We start from the raw sequence: 22,308 nt of genomic DNA, 5'->3' as shown, positions 1-22,308 counted from the left end.
CCAATTACCACAAATACAGAGAGTATGTTCGCTGGCTATGGTTTGGGAAGTCAAATCATTTAAGTTCTTCAGTTTAGTCACTTCTGTGCAATGGAAGGATAACAGTACTTACACTTCCTCCCCCTAGGCTGTTTCAGCCACACAGATAGCTTCTGTGGGGGTGGCATTGTTCCTTACCATGGCATTGCATGGTACCTGGTACAACCGAGAACAGAGATTGAAGTGCTACAGTAATACAAGCAGTAAGAGCAGTACGCATCTGAGTCACTCCTTTAGTTTCACACCTGCATTCTCACCAGAAAATGAGACAGTTGTTAGGCAGACAAGCATGATATTTCTCATCAATTTTAACAAGAAAGTTATGTTAGGAAGAGTTTAAGAACCTGTGTGTCACAGCATTACCATTGAAAAGTAAAGCTGTACAAAGTCTGTAGACAGAGTCCAGGTCTGTGAACAGAATTAATTCCCCTCTAGTGCCAGAACAAGGCGGCCTCTCCGAGCTGCAACTTTATCATGGGATATGTTGTGCGGTTAGAAAGGCTGCACGTGCTCTTCTTATCGCAAGTGTCCCTGGTGTAAAGGCCAGACAACCAATTTCAGAGGGCGGACAAACAGCCTCGCTTCCCTCATCCCAGCTCCCCACTCCAGCGCTGACACCAACACGTGCTGGCAGCAGGAAGCATCAGCACAGTTTCCTTTCATTAGGGTGTTATTTCACGCGAGTGTGCTGGCACATGTACGTCAGTTCTGCCCATCCTACCCCCACAACAGTGCTCTATGCCACCCGAAAAGAAGGGATTGGCATTACTGCACCCCACAGACAAGGCATCCCTTACCATGGTCTATAAAGGGCCATTCATCCCCATCGTAGCTAAAATAAACACTGGATGCGATCACGAGATGAATACACGACTCTAGATTCCTTTAAATTGCTGCCTTCTTACACGGACAAGAAACCAGTGTCCAGCAATTGCATCCTCATCCGCTGTCCTTGTTCTCAGTTCAATAATCAAGTGTTGACCCTTTCTGTCCCATCCGGTATTAGTCCTTTCATTTCTACAAATATTTAGAAGTTTGAAGATTCTATGAGAAGTTCAGAGAAACAGCACAAAATTCCACCAATCCATTCTTAGGCAAGTCCTGTATACAACCCTATTAAATCAAATCCACCACAGCTATCACCAGAACTATAGCAGCATTTCTGAAGTCAGTCTGTCATCCACTAGCTGCTCATTGCCAGTCAACTGCAGACAGCAGCAGATGGCTGCTAAGACAGAGTGAAGTATCCACGTACAGAGAAATTGAGTCTATTCATGAGAAACCCCAAGAATTGCACAAGTCTGTTTCTTGATACCGGAGAAGAGGCTGACCTGCAGCACTCTGTTGCCCTACTGCTTCAATGACTTCTAGTTTTTCCTCCAGCAGATGCCTCAAGCGATATTCAAGTGTCTAATAAGGGTGAGGAGAAGCCTGTACCATTAGAGAGCAACATGCTGTCAGATGATTTAGAAGGAACCTTGTGATAGCAGGGGCAATATGGTGGAATGGATTCTGGGATGCTGTTGCATATCCACAGGGCAAGTAAAAGAAATTGATATGGGAAGTTGTCCAAACAGGGAAAGTCTTAAAATAAAATTCTGGATCATGGCCACATCACTGATACCAATTGACATGTCACATTTTTCAATCACATTTAGAAGTGGCTTTTCTGTCTTCTCCCCTAACAGACACTCTTTGCTTTAAATTAGTTTAGACAGGAGCCAGAGAGATAAGCCAAGTGTGCTACATAAGGCCCTTGCAATTCTGGTGCACATGAGCACTATTGTAAAATCTAAAACATTCATGAAGACAAAACCTGGAAGGATCAGGCATCTTGAAATTGAAGGCAAGAAGAAAAACTTTTTTTTTGTTTTTAAGCTAAAAATCTCATCAGTCCTGGAAGAAAACATACTGCTGGAAAGGGGAGCACTGAATCTGTTGAGGCCACATCAGAATTTTGCACCAATTGCATTCAGAGCTGCAGTGAGATAAACCTACCTGACCTCATTCTACTCTCCTTTATATTTTCCAGGACTCGTACCACTGACCATGTGGTTTCCTTCTCTAAGTAGTTACAATTAAAATAATATTCAGGGATGTTTGCTCTTCCAAAAAGTAGATTAAAAAATTACTACAGACAAATGATTTGAATGTCTTCTGAATTAGGCTAATGGAGAGATAAGGTCATATTTTTTTATTAACCATTTTTAAATGGCAAATACAGGATTTATTTTTTTCTTTTAACTGAAAGAAGAAAACTAATGCCTATTCCAAATGCAACAGATGTTAGAAAATCAAGACAAAATCTCCTCAGTTTTCTGCTCACATAAAACAGTTGGCATGTTCTACTCCAGAGACAGTCCCATCTTTGGCACAGGCTCCCACACATGGGATGTACAGTAGCATCAAGATGGTCATAAAGCATTTAAAGATGAAGGAGATGAATTCTGCTATTTTTGAAATTACAGGAATCCACAAGTGACCAACACACTGCTGCTTACTCCTTGGAGGACCCAATCACGCCCTTCGGTCTCTGGCTGCTGGAGGAAGCAGCACTGCGCTTAGGAACAGGCACGGTCCCCTCTGTCACAAGTGACCTCATGCCTGGCACAGTCCTTCTCCATTAGCCGTGTTCTCTGAATGAGGCATAAATCCTTGGTTCTGGAGGAAGTTACACTTCATGTTTTACAGTGACACATGTTATTCAGTGAGTGGTATTACCTGGCGATAGCAAAAGCTCCCATTACCATCTTCTGTTGAAGTAGTAATTTGATACAATCTCATATCACCTACATTTCCTGCAGAGTTAACAAATTTCACAGATCAGCAAGGCCAGCTGATCTCTCATTGCTCCATTGCTAAGGACAGTAACCATCTAACTTAGAAATGAAACCAAAAAGCTGCTAAAAAGTATTCAGACCCCAGTTTTAGGAAATGTTAAACAGCTGAAAAGGCTTCTTCTCTTCCTTGTTGTGCAGCTTCTGCAGCAAACCCAGGGAGCTGTCTTACAATGCTCAACCAATGCTACATAACAGCTTCAAGCAGGAAACAACAATATAACACATATATAAATGTTCATTTGTCTGCTCACGGACTGAGTTTTTTGGGGTGGGTGGGTGGTTTTTTTTTTTTTAAAGAAAAAAAAATTTCCCCAGGAAGAAAAATTCCCTGCCTGAAAAAAAAAGACACCGCTGGCAAAACTGCACCCTACAGCATTTAGCTTGGGCAAAGACTCAGCATGAATCCAGCACCAAGTCAGTACCATCACCCTTACAGCACCTGGTCTGCCCCTGAAATTCCCTTCCCAAAACCTGATTCTGCTTAGAGTTTCCCAACTGGCAGAACAGAGATATTACTTCAGTCTCTGATATTGTCCTATCTGCTGGTTATGAATTAGAATACTTCTCTAATTAGAGATCAACTGTGGAATTAGAAGGTGGATTATTTTTAGCAGTCATCTGATTGAGCTGGAGCTGCAGTCAGTTGCAAATTAGTCACTGCTTTTTCTAAGACTACATTTTACACACCAACTTCCAATGCAACATTTAGTATCTCTTCCAAAGTCATAATCTAACAGTCATCTTTGCAGAGAAGAGAGGAAGCACCTATTATACAGCCAAGAAGAGCCTTCTAGAGATCTTTAGGTTTCTCTCTCAAAGGCTAGAAAGAATGGCAAGGGGAGATGAAGAGGCCTGAAAACACACAGCCACCTTCACACACCAACAGTGAAGATACAAGCTTGAGTAACTCATTCCTCTGACAGCTGTCATGTTAGAGCAGTGTCTTTTATAGAAAGGGTCATAGAAAGCCCAGAAACAGCGTACTGCTCTGTTTTATTGCTCACCAGGTTAAAGCAAGACTTAGCCTGCCAGTGATTTTCTTCTTTTTTTGTCACATTCCAACAGAGGAAGAAGAAAAGGCCCATGGAAGAAAGGTTCAGCTCAGAAACTTTCGAACTCTCATTGACTCACAGGGGTTGCTGGAGACTGAGGATAAACAGCATCTCAGAAAAGGTCTGTGCTGCAGTATGTCCATGTTACTGGCTTCACTGGGATGCACTGTGTACAGTCAAGCTGCTTTCCACTTCCATCCCCTGCTGACAAGAATTACTTTCAGACTTGAAACCCAACAGTTTTGTCATCTTATTAAATTCCCTGTTTCTGGCTCAGATGTCTCTCATATGCATTAGTTAGATTACATCAACCACAAAGACCTGTCCACGAGCCAAACAGGATACAGGCTCAAAGGAGGCCAGTCAAAGGTTGGATCATCAGCTGTCTGAGTTTTCGCCTCTCTTATGCACTGAAGCAGCAATGTAAACTGTGTGGCAAGGGGTGAGTATATGCTTTGTGGGATCATGCAGAAAGGGAAGTAATACCAAAATACCAAGATGCAACTGGCAAACATGCCTTCCCTGAACAGAGCATCCACCCTGGAGCAGAACCATCAGTCTAACCAGCAGGATGTTTGCAGGGTATCACAGCCCTACCAAGTCTGTGCAAAACACATGTAGTATTGCACAGTGAGAACATGTCAACTGAAAAACTTCCCAGTAGGCATTCAGAGATGGATAAAACAGACTGAACACATGTCCCAGCTGACAAGTAGAGCTCAAGTACACAGAGAAAACAAACAACCATAACAAATGTCTAACAGACACAATGGAACATCACAGCCAAGAATAAAATGCATGATGTATCTAATTCCCTTTCTACATAAGGAACTGATCCTGACTCGGCTTCCTTGCTCTCAGGCAGCTGGACCACACAATGCTATGCTTGCTTCTTGCCAGGGTATCACTAACAAAGGAAAGTGAGTGAGAAATCTTATCTTGAATCAAACGTGTTCAACAGCAACTGAGCCGGGATCCTTGCCTTGCGGTTGAAGAAGTTGATATCAACACCGCTAGTGAATAAAAGCCTAGACCTGGTGCAGATACAAGAGCCTCAGGGTCCCCAGAACACCAAATGCTGACCATGGGAGACTGTGATCCTAGGAAGAAGAAAACCATCAAAAGACTACAAAGCATACACCAGACTTACCCCACTGCATTTGGCATGCGGGTATGTAGAGGAGATGCTTCCACACTTCACTACATATATCTCAGATGCAGCCTTACTGAGCAGGGGTAAAAAGCAAGGAGCACTTAGGCACCCCTGGTACCAGGCACAGGGCTCTGACAGGGCCATCTCCTAATGCTTTGAACACACAGCTTTGAAGCTGCAGTTCTAATCTATCACTTGCACATTACCTTGCTAGAAACAAAGCCACACATTTCATTTAAGAATGTAACCAGATGGATCAGGAACAAAGAGGAGTAATTTTGAACCTTTTGCTATTTGTAAAAATACAACAGAGTTTTGAACCCCACCTTCTCAGTGATTTGCCTGGAAAACATCACTGCAGTTTTCCTATGCTCCCAGGAAGGCACATAAAAAGAATCTTTTCTCTAAAAGACCTGGGGAACTCCAGGGCTCTGCAGGTGTACCAGGGCAGGAGTCTTTCTCACAAACCTTCCAAAGCATGTAGCAGCTTGTACAGAACAACATGGAGACCTTTCAAGCCTTGCAATTTTGTGATGAAAGCAACTTAGTGAATATTTCTGAAATATTTGAAAGATTTAACTCTAGCAGTCTCAGTCAGAAGTTATCCTCCTGTGTCAGCTCTAACCCCAGGATGAAGGGTACAAAATAGCTGAACATTGTTCTGAGGAGAATTAAAGAAACAAAATACACGTCTCATGCAAAGGAACTGCTAAAAGGCAATACATAGAGTTTTCATGCCCAAAAGCAACAAGGTATTTCAAGGCTACAGTGTTAACACACTGCATAAGAACACCGATGCATATAGAAGGCTGAAATTCTATCTCATTTTTATTGACTTCTGCTTTGTTATGCCAAGAGCAACGTCAAAATCCCATTCCATCTTTTAATCAAACATGTTACTCTTTTTTGCTAATTCCCAAGATCAAGCCGGCCTGACAAGACCTCTCTAATTTTATAAGGGAATCTCTCCTCCCTCCACCCCCTTATGTTATCAAACATTAATTTTGTGAAGAGTCTGCTGCACTGTGCCAGCTCCAATTTAGTAACAACACTTAACCTCTCAGAAAGCCTTGCAATGGAAGTAGGCCATCCCATGAGCAGAAGGATTAGCACAGTCTGATATCCTACAGTTTGGTATCCGGGTGGTTGCAGGCTTCATAAGGGCCACATACCCATGTGAGCCTGTCCTGTGTCTAAAAAGGTGCTATCTCCATGGGCTTTGGTGCAGGGTGAGGCTGCAGCTCTAGGTTGTGACACTGCAATTTACATTCCCCTCTTCCCGCAATGTCTAAAGCTCCAGCAAATATTTGACATTTAGCCAAAAGGTTCAGAAATTACTTGCAGTGTGATTGCATAAGCCCAATTCCCCTTGAAAAGCAGGCTAAAAAAAGATTTAAAAAAAAAGTATCCAAGAATGTTACAAAAAACATGATACAGATGACAACTGAGTTGCAGAAAACTAAGGTACGCATAGGTGAAGTAGCTTACACTAGAAAATAGGGGTCAGAAGCAGGAACAAGGATCAGATTTCCTGTCTCTCACAACAGACCTTTAGCTGCAAGTGAACTTCCCCTTCCTTTAAGAGCTAAGCAGTCTTTTTTTTTTTTTTTTTTTAAATCTTTGCAGGAAGACAGCATTTAGTTCAGTATGCATTTACGCTGTTTGGTATAAGAAAGCTCTCTCATCTGGAGATCATTTGCAATGTCAAAGAGCAGCAGATCCTCTGCAAGTCTTTAGTCTACCTGTTTTTTATAAATTATATGGATGCACATATAAATCCATTTTATAGAAGCAGGTTCAATGTAAATGATTGGTCACAGACTGTGTTAGAGAAAAAAAACACTGACAAATGTCCTTTCTAGTCCTGGCACTTTCAGTTCAGATTTGGCAGACAAGCTCCAGATGAAAATGACCCTGAAAGCTATGATGACAATAATCACATTTAAACAGACAACATTTTGTATGTAGAACAAGGGAAACTCACTCCATTTACCAGAAAGGAAGGAAAAACCAAAGACTCCTGTTAACTTCAGAAAGAGTCAGATTGCTCCCATGTGTATCTTCCTCTCTGTCATCACCTATGGTAAACTATTACCTAGTACTCTTCACATTGCTCTGGTATGTCAGACTTCACCAGGCTTATTAAGAACAGAAAAGCCACTGCCAACTTTCACTTTTTATCTATTGTAGCAGAGTTCATTGTACTGTTAAGTGCAAGTCCCTTAAGAGTGGTTTGTTGAATGAGGCCATGGGAAACAGGCGAGAAGCAGACAAAAACACTCAGATAGGGGAAGAGAAGGCATGTGCAATAACTTCTTGCTATAATGTGGCCCATATTATGAAAGCATGGCAGAGCCCTGTATTGCATCACTCCCTATATTTCAATCCATCAATCTTCCCATAAATATATATATACACAGAGAGAAAAAAAAATATATATACAAATACAGAAATACATCACAATTTTCCATTAGATTTCCTCTTCAGATGCATTCGTAGTTACAAGAGATTAGAACAAGAATTGGCCTCGTAGTGAATCACCCTCAAGAGCACACTGCGCTTTTACAACTAGAAATAGAGGGATCAGAGAGATTAATCCTCTCTTCTGGATGACATGAGGAGCCAGTGACAGTGAAAGCAAATATAAATAGGCAGAGAAGACTCTTTGTCTTGTTACAGCCTCCTTTAGTTTTGAAGGAGGCTCTTCCACCATGAGACGCCTTAAGAGATCATTATGAATTAAATCAAAGGCATCTCTTTTGCAAGCCCTGCAGCAATTGGGAGCTCCCACTAATAATCCCTGTGACATCACCTTCTTTCTCCCAGGAAGGTAAAGGCCAGTTTCAGCCCTGCTGCCAAGATAAGCAGTTAAGGTAGCAAAATTTGATTGAATACTTCCTTAGTATTTAATTAGTAGCATAGGGCAAATTGTACACAGTGGGTCTGCTGCTTCCTGTTCAGATGATACTACTCAAATGATCCTTTACAGGCGAAATTCACCCAAAAGCTATGTCTAAAAGTCAGTAACCATCAGCCCTAGGAGTCACAGCAATACATGGACTGCTACTGTTGTTCCTGCATAAATTATTGTGTAACAAGAAAGCGGAACTTAAAACCCAGCTCTGGCAACAAGACCAGAAGCACGTCCCCCCTCCTCAAGCTGCACCAATGGCACAGAGTTATTAGCAGTAACTAAGTCTGAGTGACAAATTATTCTGGTCATTAGAATCAGCAGATCAGACCCAGGGGAAGCCTATCTATTTATTAAGAAGTGGTGGTTTTTTTTCTACAGATATTCTTCCTTGCAGGCTCAGTACACAGAAAAAAGCAGAATGGAAAGGCTTTTTAAAGATAAAGTACACTTGAGATGAAGGGACGCACCAAGGATTTGTATGCTATTTTAAAAATTATCAACTCTGTGTGTAACCTTGCATATTTTTTTTTTCTTCTCTTTTTTTTTTTTTTTTTTTTTCGTTTGTCACCCTAGATCCTTGTATCTTTCTTTCTTTCCCCTCTGTCTTATACAACTGACCCTTTGATTCAAAGAGAAATGTGTCCAGGACATGACAGAAGTCAAGCTACCTGTTCAGGGAAGAACAGCTGGGAATATTTTTCATCTTTGTAATGAACCTCTTATCCTTGATGGTGTGTAAACAGATGATCTTACTGAAGCTATGGCCAAACTGAGGGACAAACTCACCCTTAGTGGTTTTCAGTCACCTGTTAAATGACATTCCCAAATCCAGTGCCTGCTTTCCCAAGGAGAAACTCTGGCACAGTTGTTTATGACCAGCCTCACCTGCAGACTGGACTGCTGACATGTATACTGTCCTCCTGATGCCTTTTGAAAGACACACAGAAACTCGAAGGGGCAGATATCAAGGCATACCTAACTGATACATAGGAATTACCTACCCCAAAATATACAATATTTATATTCTTTTTTTTGGGGGGGCCACATATTCTGCAAGGTTTACAACTGGGATTCTTAAAGGAGTCTTCAGGAATAAAGTGCTCATCTACTACTTGATTTGATTTCATCAAGCTATGGAAAATCTCAGCCACAATTTCTAGACTCTTTCAGTATTTTCCACCTATTAGTCATATATCCGGCATCAAAATTTCCAACACCATTTTCAGTTGAGTTCAATCAACCATGACAGTCTTCCAGGTGTCTGGTTAAATTAAATATGTGCTACCAGACTTCTCTAATTGCCTGCAGGTATCAAAGGCAAACTCCAGAGAGTCACCTATTTTAAAAGACAGAGAAGTTGAACAGTCATTTACATATATCTTTGATCTAAAATGGTCCAAACCTGATAACCAGCTGGGCACATAATAAAGGCCAGCCTTCCCCCTGGTCCCTGGGGAAAGAAACTGCGAGTACTAGAAATTGCTGATGGTTGAGATACTTCTTGATGTTTGTGAACTGTCTGGCTGTCTGGTGATGAGTTACATTTAAGAATAACACAGATCATAAAGCACATTTTTAATTGCAAAAATAATGTGCTTCCAAGGGCCCTTGTCCATTTACCTACCACAGAATCAATAAACATGATGTAAACTGTTATTGTTTTTTTTTTTTTGTTTTGTTTTTTTTTTTTTTAATATTTCACATGAATGCAGTTAGAATACTTGATAAAAGACCCACAAAAATATTGTGGACAGCACCGAAAAAGAATCTGTTTTGGAAATTATGAGGTCTTTGGACAAGTGGTGTTTTCAATAAAAGCCAGACAACAGAACCTGTAAAACTGGCGCTAACTTAGTGAAGACCATTTCAAGGACCTAAAGCCATTAAACTTCACAACGAACAAAGCCCAGCCATCAAGTTTAATGCCAGCTCTGCTATGCCAAAGCAAGCTGTCACCAGATCTTTGCAGTCAATACACAAGTCAGCAAATCAGAAGTCACAGCAAACCCTGCACAAGTTCTGTCTCACTATGGAAATTAATACAGTAAATTAGATATGTGGTTCGCTCTGTTCCTGCAGCAGCTAGGACTAGATGCTCCAGAGAAAGAACAGGAGCAGGCAAGAGCTGGATATCTTGTTTCCCAGGAAGATTTCCTCTTTAATACCCTATGCCCTAGAAGTGAAGCTTTTCTCAGACTTTAAGTTCTCCATTCTTTATAGCCTTCTACAGCTTTGGTATTCAATATTCGTCTGCCACATACAGACACAGTCCAGGCACAATGACATTTAGGGTTCCTGCAAGCTCCTTCAGTCAGAGCCTGTTCATTTTTTAAATTAGCCCAGCTACAGCCTCTTACAGAATACTACCTATACACTTCTACAGGATCGAGTGTTCTTTTTTCTTTTTTTTTGGGGGGGTGGGAGGGGGGGCAGGAGGAAGGGAAGTCAGGGAGGGCAGGATCAGAGCAAAACAAAACAAAAAATAAAATACATTTTTTAAAAAAGGACACTTAAAGGACACTTCATTCCTGTTTTCATTTTCCTGGTAAATGGCCATGCTCAATCTAATTATTCACTATTTGTGAAGCTGGCTATCAGTCAGTCACATTAGGGCTAACTGCTTCTGAGGTGCATGGCAGGAAAGACCCACAGCAGGAAACTCATTTTTCTTAGGCAGCAGAATCAATTCAGGACTTGTAAGAAACACCTACCACCCCTTCCTTGAGCAGCATTACTACTGGGAGCTGCCATACTCCTGCAGTGATCTGCTTCCCCTACTAATACCAGTGTTTGGAAGAGCAATAAGGAAACCCGGCTGGCAGAGAAGAGACTTTAGCACATTGCTCAAAGTATATGTGACAGCTTCAGTAGCTGGGAATATTCAGTCCTTCCACCCTTGAACACAGGAGAGTTGCTTGTCCAAAAGGTTAGGCCTAAAATAACAGAAGCTTTTTTTAAAAAAACACTCATTTGTAAAATTCATCTGGCGTGCTGAATTAATCTATCCTCATAACTCTTAAAACTGAGCAAAAGCAGTCAGGGAACAGGTGGATTTTCTATCAGTGGAATCACAACTGTCTCATCTCAACACCTCCACCAATTCTGGTCACATATCCATACACTGAGGCATGAAAAGGTTGCAGCCTTTCTTTCAGTGTGACACCCCAAACCAGAAAGTTGTTTCTTTTCAACTAGTTTGCATCTAATAAGCAAAACTACTGACTAGGGCTAGCTGAAAGCCAAGCTAAAAAACCAGAACATCAAAACCCCCAATACCATAACAACAAATATTCAATTGAATTATGAATTTTTAAAGTTCACAAAATCACATGAAAACCCCAGCAAAGGGGCAGTTCTTCAGACTTTAGTAGTCTCATTTGTTTCAGCAAGTGTAGCAGAATCGAATTCTGGGCAATGTCTGTCTCACTTTCTCCGAGCAACTACAAGGTTGCTCAGGAGAGTTTGGCACCAAATGGGTTTGTACCACAGCTGAGAATCTGCCAACACCCCTCCGCAGGTATTATCCTGGGTGCTGGGCACAACCTTGAGCCAGGACATACAAAGTTTCCAGCAATCCTGGTCCAGAGGCAGACTTGGCAGAACTCTGCATCAGTGGAAATACATCAGTGTTGACAGGTTTCAAACAAAACATCTTAGGTTTAATAAATAAGTGTTTTTCATATAAAACTTCTTTCCTCTGCAAGTTTTTGACTAGGGCTATTACTAGATCAACCTCAGCTGCATCTGACGCTACTCCAGAACTAATTTCAGCAGCAAAAGTTCATAAAGAATGGTGCTGCTTCAGCTGAAGTGTTATTGTCAGTCAAGCTCCCGTTTTCCACTCCCATCTTCCTTCCAAGATCTCTTTCCACCTCCACTCAAGCTTTAATGAAATTCTCCGTCCCTTCTATGTTTATGCTGCTGGGTTATTTCACGAAATTTTATACTTCCAAGCGTAGCAAGTCCTTTGTCAACTGTAGAGCCTGAGCTGTGTGCCCTCTTGCACTGCAGCTTGAAACAAACTGATTTCGCATTAACGCATTATAATTCTAGCGTTGCTTGCACTTCCAGCACACTAAAAAGAGGAAAAGTTAAAGTGTTTCAGTTCAGAACAACTTGAGCATTAGACTATCTGCCAGCTAGCTCTAGGAAGCATAAAGGAATTCGGGCTATTTCTCAGTCTACCGTGAAAGTTCACGATTCGTTACGAACACGTTGTGACCAGCACATCTTGCAAACAATTTTACCTCCGGTGTATCTCCGTTCCACGTCGTTAACTGAATACCAATTCGTGCCCTCCTCCAAAGAGGAGACCCAGTGCAAACGCAGTGCCTTTGCCCCCCGGCCGATCCGCTCTCGGTTTCTCCCAACCCATACCAACACCGCCAGCTCCAGGGCGCACACAGACGGGCTCAGGCTGAGAAGACAAAGACGCCGGAGATGGGAAAGCCTCTTACCGGTGAATTAAGTGCCGCTTCCTCAGCTCCGACAGAGGAACAGCCCCGGACTCTCCGAGCCGAGCCTCCGCTCCGACCAACCACGGCAGGCTCCGCCACAGCCCCCGCCCCACGGGCCGGCGGAGGCGACCCCCGGGGCCGCGCCGCGTTCCCTCCTGCCCCGGCCGCCGCGCCGCGCCACGCCACGCCACGCCACGGCGGCCGGTCCCACGGGGGGCAGCCACGGCCTGGGCTACGCCGCCCCCGCACAGCTGCCTGCTGTTCGCCGCCGGCACCGGCCGGCTTCCAGCAGGCGCCTCACCTGCGGGCGGGCGGTCCCGCCGCCGGGCCGGGAGGGATGAGGCGGTGCCCGCGGGGGCGGGACGGCCGGCGGCCGCGGGGCAGCGCCTCCCGGGGCGGGCGGCCCCCGCGCCGGCCGAGTGGCACCGCGGGCTGGCAGCCCGCCCCCGCGGCCCGGCCTCGCTCCCCGCGCCGGAGGAAGCGGCGGCGGCTCCCCGCGGCCGGGGCGGCGGCCGAGCCTACCTTGGTGCCCCGCACAGGGCCCGGGCCGGCGGCTCCTCCTCCGGTGGCTGCTGCCGCCGCCCATGCCCGGAGCCAGGAAGCGGCGGGTCGTGACGCCGGCGGGCCGGGAGGCTCTTGCGGGGCCGGGGCACTCCCGTCTTTCTCGCCCGGCTCCTGTTTACCGCGGCGCCCCGGCCGGGCGGGCTGCCTGTCAGCGCGCCGCCCCGCCCCGGCCCGCCCCCGCCGCCGCGGCCCGGAGGAGGACGGGGAAGCGAGGCGGCCGCACCGCGCCGGGACGCGGCTCCCTCCCTCCGCCGGGGTAGGACCCGGCCCGATCGCCTCCCGGTTAAACTTTACTCCACGGGCGGGCTTGCCGCGCTCAGGACACGAGGGCGTGGAGGGGGGCGATCCTCGGGCACCTTCCAGCAGAAACACGCCGCGAGTGTTCTCAGCGGCAGCCGCGGACCCGGGAGGGCTTCCGGCACCTGCGCGAGTGGGGGGCCGGAGCGATGCAGGGGCAGCGACTTACCGGGAACCGCGATGTGAAAAGCAGCAGCGAAGCGAGTGGGCTGTAGCTGTCCTGAGCTTTGCTCTCACACTCTTGCCTCCTCCTGCCACAAATAGGGGTGCTCATGTAGTGTCTGACAGGAAAAGGGCTTGCCCTCTTAGAAGAAAATAGCTAAACTAATTTCATATAGTGCCAGTTAGAAAAAAAATATGTATGGGTTATAGCCACCTCTATAAGGTGTTTTGTATTAGATATTCAACCTGCATGTGTTGATTTATCAGCAGATTATGTAAACAAAAAGGTTTGAGTACTAAAAGGATGCTAATGAAGCTTGCCCTATAGCTATATCTGGGTGTCAAACTCCCTGTGGCTCTATTACACTTCTATTTTGCAAGTAGTATACTTTAGTAATTTCTTCCCAAAGAGGAAGCTCCTCAGAGATGCTGGAATACTGAACTATACTATTGAGGTGAATCATACAGGGGAAAAAGCAAAGCGTGAGTTTTATGAGAAAATACCAAGGGAGAGATTTCCTCTGTCCAGACATAGCATCTATCCCACTTGGGAGTAAGTGAAAAACAACAGGCTGACAGACAGCCTCACTGAACCGTTTCTGTAAGTGCAGCACAGACAAGAAAGCAGATACTATTAAGAGAAAAAACTGACAGAAAACAAGTAAAGCTCCTGACTTGACATGCAAGTTCATTCACTAAACATCGTCAACGTTCTTTATCTCCCAACTCTGCACTTTTTCACATCAATAATTTACAAGACTCCAGGGAGACGTGCCCTTAGAGGACATTGAGAAAAGGATAAAATGAATAAGGTAACCCCTTTTGATTCAGAGTACAACTACCCTCTACAGAAAAATTACATGTTACAATAGGTTTTCAGAGCACAGAGAAGCTGGGCTGAAATTCTGTCACTACATTTCAAATTCAGGACCCAGCACACCCATGTAGTGAAAGTGGGAGAAGCACCACCCACGAAGTACACAGTGTGTCTTCCTGGGAAGAGGGGTGCACGTGTACAACTCCTATTTAGTCCTATGTAGACTGAGGTTAAGGAAAAGATACTTAGATTGTATCCCCTTATAAGATAGGGTACATTATTGTGGACATGTGGATGTCTTCTTGATAGGCAGTGTGTCCTAATGCTGGCTTGTAAAGAGAATCAAGTTTCCATCTTAAGCTGTACCTTGAGGCCATGGGGATATCCAGAGGAGGCCATTTTCTTCCTTCATACTCTCAGTCTGTTATGGTTTTTTTTTGTTTGTCGTTGTTGTGTTTTTTTTTTTTTTGTTGTTTTTTTTATTTTTTATTTTTTTTTTATTATTATTATTATTATTATTTTTCAGGCTAGGATTGTATCCCACTGGGAACAGCATAGCTTACCACCCAGTACTGTGTACCAGACTAGGAAAAGGGCCTGCAGACAACTGGAATAGAAGTAAAAATTACACAGAAATACAGTCACACAAAGGGCAGATATTTTAGGCAAACTAGAATAATTAGTGATTAGGCCTGAAATGAAAGAAGCCGCAATAAGCCGCCAGTACAACACTCTTAATTCTCAAGGGGAGCAAAGTACTTAAATTCCTTTGCAGATCTAAGCCTTTCCTGAGTTTCACAATTATTATTCCACAGTTTCTACATTTCCCCAGAAAGCTTGTCTAGTATTTTAAGACATGGTGCCGTTCTTGAGTTAAAAGTCTCAGCAACAACCTCCTCACCACAGGACTGCAGAGCTAGGACTAAAGCCTCAACACTGAAAAGCAAGCACTACTGTGGAACACACTCCCTGCATGCCTCACAACCCTCAGTAAAAAATGCAAACTTAAGCTTTTGTGAATGTCATGTCCTGTTCCCCCTTCCCCCCTCCCCCCAATTTGCAGCTAATTTAAAAAACAGAGAAGAAAGAATAAACTTAAACTAAAAGCCATTAGTCAAATGTAAATCTTAAAATCTTCTGGATAGCATTGCTGTTCACAATCAGAGTAGGAGATACATTGTTTAAAAAAAAAAAAAATTACAGGAACAAAACTTCTCCACTTTCCTAATTGGGTATCTCTGGCTCAAAGTTAAGGAGAAACCATAGGGAACATGGACCTAGAATTGCATGTCGCCCTTAGCTGAAGATAGTGATGGGTTTGCAAAAGAGCTGCCTGAATACCCCACACACAGAATCTGGACTGTGAGCGCACACATGTGGCCTTTGTAAACCCTTGTCATCAACAATAAATTCAATGTGTTTCAAGTCACAACAGGAGAAGTACCTCTGTACCCTGGAGACTTCAATTCTTTCTAGAAACAGTACAGATCTAGCATATAGTTAATTAAGACTATGCTTTTTGAAATACTTTTACTCCTTTTATCAGGATGACCTGAAAAGTATTATAGGGCAGAAACTTTGAATAGTAAAAACTATGTACAAATGTGCCCTCTTTTTTTTTTTTTGTCTTTAGTTATGACAATCCATGCAGTAGATATGTGGAAAAACATAATTATTTTTTTCCCCCCAGATAATTATTAAATGATCTTTTTATTTGACAATATCAGTCTGAGCATCTGCATGTTTCCATAGCAACTCCACAATACTTTAGGGGATTACTTTAGAATTCCACTGTGGTTTGTGTCTCCAAAGTTATTTAAATATTTCTTGGAAAAATCTGTTTCCAAGTATAAATTGAACTACTGATGTCGTGTATTTAATGAGCCAAACCAGTCTCCTGTTACAATGTTAAGAAACTGCAACAATTCCTTGCAGCTTTTTGTACAAACCCATGCAATATTGTATCAATGTAATCAAAACAGCAATTATGGACTCAGCACTGGAAGCATCCCCAGAAGTCTTACAGGGGATCACACTTATGTGAGGGGCTGATGAAAGCCTGTAAATCCCCTAAATTCACATCCCCAAAAGACCACTTGCAAAGAGTAGGCAGGTATAAGCACCTTCATGAACTGAAGTACATACATACTCATTCATTTCACATGCATGTATGTGAATCTGTGGCTATCAATTTAAAAATGTAAAGAAACGCATCTATTAGACAACTACTAAAAGCATGTAAGCCTGACAACTAGGAAGCTTTAAATCCAGATTTATACCTATGTGCTTGAATATGTAAACATGACAAGCACGCAGACAGGACAGGATGTGCTCCTAAGGCTTTTTCTTTGCTAATTTTTCTCCAAGTCAGCTCAGTTCCTTTACTTCCTTCCACCTGCATATCCCGAGCTGTATGTTCCCTCATCTGTTCACTTTATTCTATGCACACTACTGGCAGACATGAGGGGAATGTCTCCAAAAGTTCCCCGATGTCCCCTAGGTTTACAGAAGCTAAGCCCAGGGTTCACTCCTTCCTGCGCTGTTGCTCTGCTGTTTTCTGCCTGTGCAGGAATTATCCTTCTGGTAAGAGAAGGAAAAAGAAGAGCGTTAGGGGAAGGTGAAAGGAACTGATGTGAGTTCAAGTAAAAAGACAAAAGGAAACACAAATTTTATGTCATTCCTGACTGTTTTTCATTCATACAGAGAATGAAAGGTTCTGAAAGGAAAAGGAAAGAAAACAACTTATGTAAGAATTGGAATTCCTTAAAATTCATTATCAATGTGCTTCACACAGCACTGTTTTAAGCCTGCTCTACAGGACAGGTGAGAACTTTTTGCCATTTTCTCCCTTAGAACATCAAGAAAACTAGATGCATCTTTCTTGCCAATTTTAGGAAGAAAATTATTTGCTGAGGTTGTTTCAAGGATACAGAAAGTTAAGTGTTTTCCTGGTTCCCTCAAGAATAGGGAAGTAGCAACTACTACTCCCTTTCTTTGCCAGCCCAGAACATTAATGTTATAAACAGGAATGTTCAGACATGTGATGACTGAAAGATGCTTGCTGAGAAATGTATTCTGCTACAGTAAATGGTAACAGCTTAGAACTGAACGAAAAAAGAAATTAGATGATGCATGAGAATTGCATGGCACACACCTGAAAGCTGGTTACACCACTGAACAAACACTGTTCAGTGTTAAAGAACTGACCCTTTGTTTGTGAGTTAAGAAAGAAGTAAGTCTAGGAGTGAGGCTACTCATCAAATATATACATGCACCATAACCAAAGAGCTGCAACCACTTTCAAAAGAAACATTTTTCATTCTCAAATAATTAATCTTTGAGAACACTGGTTTTGGTGACTTGCAAGCAGTGACCCAGCAGAATGCCACTGTTCAGTCTAAGGAAGCAGCTTTTTTGAGAAAAGCACCAGACTTCAAAGTATGCATCACCTTTAATAAAAACATTGCCAGAGCTCCAAGTAGGTGAGTTGCAGACACCTTAAGCATATTTCCAAAGTGCCTGAAGTTTATCAAACTTTATTCGGTCTCAGATGCAGGATATAAATTAGCACTGTGGTAAACACATTTTACTAAAACCTGGCCTTGGAAAATCAGTCAGATGAGATAATTTGAAACCCACCTCTGAGACAGTGTACCATCAGTCATTAAAGTCTCACTTGGAAAGCAACAGGAGAAAAAAACCATTCCTGCCTGCAAATCAAATTGTAACCTTTCTCCCAATGCAGTGATGTGAGACCCTTGAACTTTGTGGATTCAGCAGACTGACTGTAGCCAGCCCTATATGCAGCAGGTTTAATCTGGCAAGGCATGTGACAGACAGACATATGACTACACACCCCAGCAGACTTCAGCAACTCCTCACAGTCATGTGGGAGTGCCTTAGCAGACTGACAAGATTGGATACAGCTTTGAATGTCTCAGAACAGATAAGCTTTTGCAGTCATAAAGCCTAACCCAGGCCTCATAAATGCTAACCTCTGTAGAACTGTTAATTTCTAATTACTGAGCCTCAAAACTAAGGAAAAGGTCAGCAAATGCAAACTGACCTTTTATGGTAATTTTTCTAGATAAAACTAGTTGTCTAGGTATGGGTGAATTGGCTTGAAGCAAATCCAACCAACACTAATGTGTCACACTTGATAAGCCATATAACGCTGCAAGTTTAGCACCCAGATAAGTGAAAGAAGTCTGTACCTTAGTCCTTTCTTTGTACCCCAGCAAATTTAATGCTTATTCAAGGCAGGATATGCAGTACTAGAAAAAAGTAAAGCTCAGTGATGAGTGATGCATCTCCAGGTCAGGTGGTACTGCAGCTGGGACTACAGCTCACCATTTTCTTGCCCTACTTTGCAAAAAAACAAAAAAAAACCAAACAAAAAAATGTCCTCCTCCTTTACTGATTGGAACTTGGAAAAAGGACCTGACTGGTGTGCTGCACTTCCAAGTTTGTTACTCAGACCATTGAGGAGAGTATAGAAAGTTATATTAACTTACTCCCCTCCAAACCCAAACATAGAGGGGAGGAAAGACATTTTCTGAGCCTTCCTCTTGGCAGACAATATTCCAGCTTTGGCTCTCCCCACTGCAATAAATAGATTGTATGCATCTGACATGCAGATGTGGTGAAGGCATAAAAAAAGGCAGCTTGTTTCTGTGTAAGAAGACCCAGACATCATCTTCCTCATAAGCACAGCTATTGTGCTGAACTCAGCTAAATGTTCCCCTTACAGAGCTTTCCTACATTTTCTTCTCATACACAAACTAATGCTATCCCTATCCTGTCCAGAGTACAGGCAGATTAACGATACTAAGCATTTATATAGGAGTTCCCTTGGAAGAGCTCTGGGCATATTCTACCAGATACTATTTTAATCACAATTTTAGAGAATTCCATTCTAACAGTACCTGCACACTTGGTTACAGAAGAATTCTTGCACCTTCTTCTGACATGTCTGTTATCTCCTCAGTGACAGATGCTGGACTAGATGGATCTCACACTAATCCAATCTATTTTGATGAGTCCTATGTTTCCCCTAAAGCAAATTACTTATCATCACCGGCAAGACAGACAATGCTAAGAAGAAATCCTGTCACTCAACTCTCAGTCTCAAGACCACATTTAAAACCAGAGATATTTCATTATACATCTGTGTCATAACTTTGCACGAGCCAATGCAGGCTTTTAGCAAACCACTACCATATCCCAAATATGGCCCAATATAGGCAACAGTTCCAGTACCTGACATTAAGTACAAATTAGATTCATACAAAATAAATGCAAGTCTACTGTTCAAACAACATCAGTTCAAATAAAATGACTGTCTGCAGATTAAGTTTATGGATAGACAGGAGAGAAAAAAACATAATAGTTCACTTTTTAAAAAAATCATATTCATTAAAAAAAAAAAAGAGAAAGAAGAGAGGGTGTTTCTAAACTCCTGATTTTTCCTTTTAGAAAACTTTAGTGTTTTTATTTCTGAATCATTAACCCTCTAAATCACATACCAAGTAAATCATACTATTTTTGTGATTAGGTATTGTTTTTCTGGTGCTGGGCAGAACACCTAATTTCAGCAATAATTCACCATCCTCATGTGATTAGAATACATAATCCTTATGTAGCTATATATACACACACTATACATATGATATATAGTAATCAGCCCTACTGAAGATTGGATTAAAAAGGATTGAAAACAGCATTAAAGTATGATTTAGGAATAAATTTCTGTTGCTGATGACCTGTAAAGCTGCTTGAATTGCAAGGCCAGAAAGGACAAGTAGTAAGGAGTGGTCAGTTTAATTGAGCAGTTACTGGTATACATTCCTCACACACCACTGAATTAATTCTTTCATATCCTCACCCTGTATCTGTAAGAAAAAAAAAGCAATATTTGTCATTCTACAGTACGAAATTATGGAGACAGGTATTTTTACTGCATATATAGCATCCAGCATAATTTAGCTAGAAGACATATCTGAAATTCTTACTTGCAGAGTTAGTGGGGAGGAACACTGGAGGGCACTCTATTCTGCAATACATTAAGATTACCTAATAGTTTACATCATAAAAAAACAGCATACAATCATGTCTGAGGCACACTTACATTCTTTTCAATGCTTTTTGGAAAACTTTGCAATCAGGAAAAGGGAAGGAACGTACCCTACTGCTGTCCTCCTCAGATCTGTTCAGAGTGGGTTGGATAAAAATTCATAAAGAAATAATCAGTTTTCCTTATCTATGGTTTTCTTTGTAAATCTCATTATTGAACAAACCAAAAAGTTTTGGCATTCTTAAATGCCTCCGCTGCCCCCTGGTGCCTCTTCTCTGGAGCTTCACACAGAAAGCTAACACCTCAGCAAGTGTCCCGCCACCTATGTAAGAGAAAAGTTATGAACAAAACCAGTGGACCAGATTCCTAGATGCTGTACTTTCACAGACTGATGCTTTTAATAATTTCTGAAAAGGATCTGATTACTAGGCAAGCCTCATTCCAGTAAGATACTGCAGAAGAAACAAAACCTCTCTTACACCGAACACTGCCAGCAGATATTGTTTCAAATTAGTCAGAGTACCAATAAACTGCACTGAAAAATTACAGTAAGCTGGGAAACAGCTGTATTCTTTTATGAAAATTTCTGTAGATACACTATTAAATTGCTGCTTATGCATGGATTTTTTTTTTCTTTTTTTCTAAAGAACTGTTAATGGGAAATGCAAAACAATGATCTGAGCTAAAATACTTTCCAACAAACATGCACACAGTGGCCATGAAAGAACATAAAGCAAAAAGTTACATGGCTACACTGACAATAAACCCACACACAGTGGCTTATTCACGGACTCACTGACACAAAAATGAAGGAGACCAAGACTGAGACAAGAGCTGAAAATGCAAAGTCTCCCAGCTACTGAATGCATGTGTGTGTGGTAGAGAGAAAGAATGGCTGGAATAAGCAGAACCTAAGCTACAGACAGAGATTCACATATTGGTAAGGCAAGACACATGTTGGATTCTGCAGTTTCCTTAAACAGTGCATTCCTTTTGATACATTTGAAGGCTTTGAAACAATTGCCTTTGAGTCTTTCCAGTAAGATATGGCGAGCAGCCTCAAGAGAAACTGGTTACAACTGAGTTTTTTTATGCATGGAATTAGTTGCAGGAAAGAATTTAGCTCAAGGAGTCAATCCACTTGTTATTGGATGACGTGGTTTCACCTTTTGAGAGTGAAATATACAGAAAAATCTGGCATATGATTCTTGAAAGACTGGAAAAGCTTTGAAGTACAATTTGCTCTTTAACCATACAACCACCTCAGTGAAACTATTATCAGATGGAAGGATTAATCAGGAAAAATCCTATGGGAACTCAGGGAGTCCAAAGAGCTAAAGTAGAGGACCCCTTCTTTAATCTATGGCTGTAAATGGTAATAAAAAGGGAGTGGTAGATTTCCCTCAAGATGAAAAATAAGGCAAGCACCTATCCTACTATAAACAAAGCAATGGGGGAAGACAAAGACCAGCTTGCTGAAATACTTTGTTCAGGAAGGCTACCTGATAAGGGAAACCATGTTTCACTGATTAAGAAATAAAGTCAGACTAGGAATATAAAATAGGTCAAAATCAGCAATAGCCTAAGCATCGTTAGAAATACATAGTTCTGTCCCCATTTTGTACATTTCACTGGTTTATCCCAAATCTTTCAGACTGGGGTCCCCACTGACATCTTGTGGCCTTTGTGTAACATGTCACAGTTGAAATGCATCCCTCCTTATCTTTTAAAGCAATTACTCTTTTCTGACAAAAGGGTAGTTTCTGATTAGTTAAAACATTTTGCTTACAAAATCTTTGATTTGTGTATTTGCTCAGTGTGTGTAGGGAAAAAGAAGATAAAAACTAATATTGTGAAAAGGAATGTCCCTTTACCTGTGCACAGATACGCATAAGTAACCTTACAAACATGAAATATAAACTAGGAATTGAAACCAGCTA

General features: G+C 42.1%; 1 protein-coding gene across 4 annotated transcripts in view; it reads right to left on the bottom strand.

Annotated features, from left to right (window-relative positions):
* The window catches only part of MARCHF8 (membrane associated ring-CH-type finger 8), a 97,628-nt gene extending 84,232 nt beyond the window's left edge, over positions 1 to 13,396 (bottom strand). The window contains exons 1-2 of one of the 4 annotated variants that reach the window (XM_032982188.2): positions 12,978 to 13,396; positions 12,246 to 12,415 (exon numbers count right to left, since the gene is read on the bottom strand). The gene's annotated coding sequence lies outside the window, so the exon portion shown is untranslated. Of the gene's footprint in view, positions 1 to 12,245; positions 12,416 to 12,455; positions 12,751 to 12,977 lie in introns of those variants that run through there. The other 3 variants (XM_032982186.2, XM_032982190.2, XM_032982187.2) reach the window with 3 other exon arrangements.
* Between the last annotated feature and the right edge of the window lie 8,912 nt (positions 13,397 to 22,308).

Source organism: Tyto alba, unplaced genomic scaffold, assembly GCF_018691265.1.
Source record: "Tyto alba isolate M040663 unplaced genomic scaffold, T.alba_DEE_v4.0 Super-Scaffold_1, whole genome shotgun sequence".
Taxonomy (NCBI): domain Eukaryota; kingdom Metazoa; phylum Chordata; class Aves; order Strigiformes; family Tytonidae; genus Tyto; species Tyto alba.
This window is presented reverse-complemented; position numbering and strand designations above follow the sequence as displayed.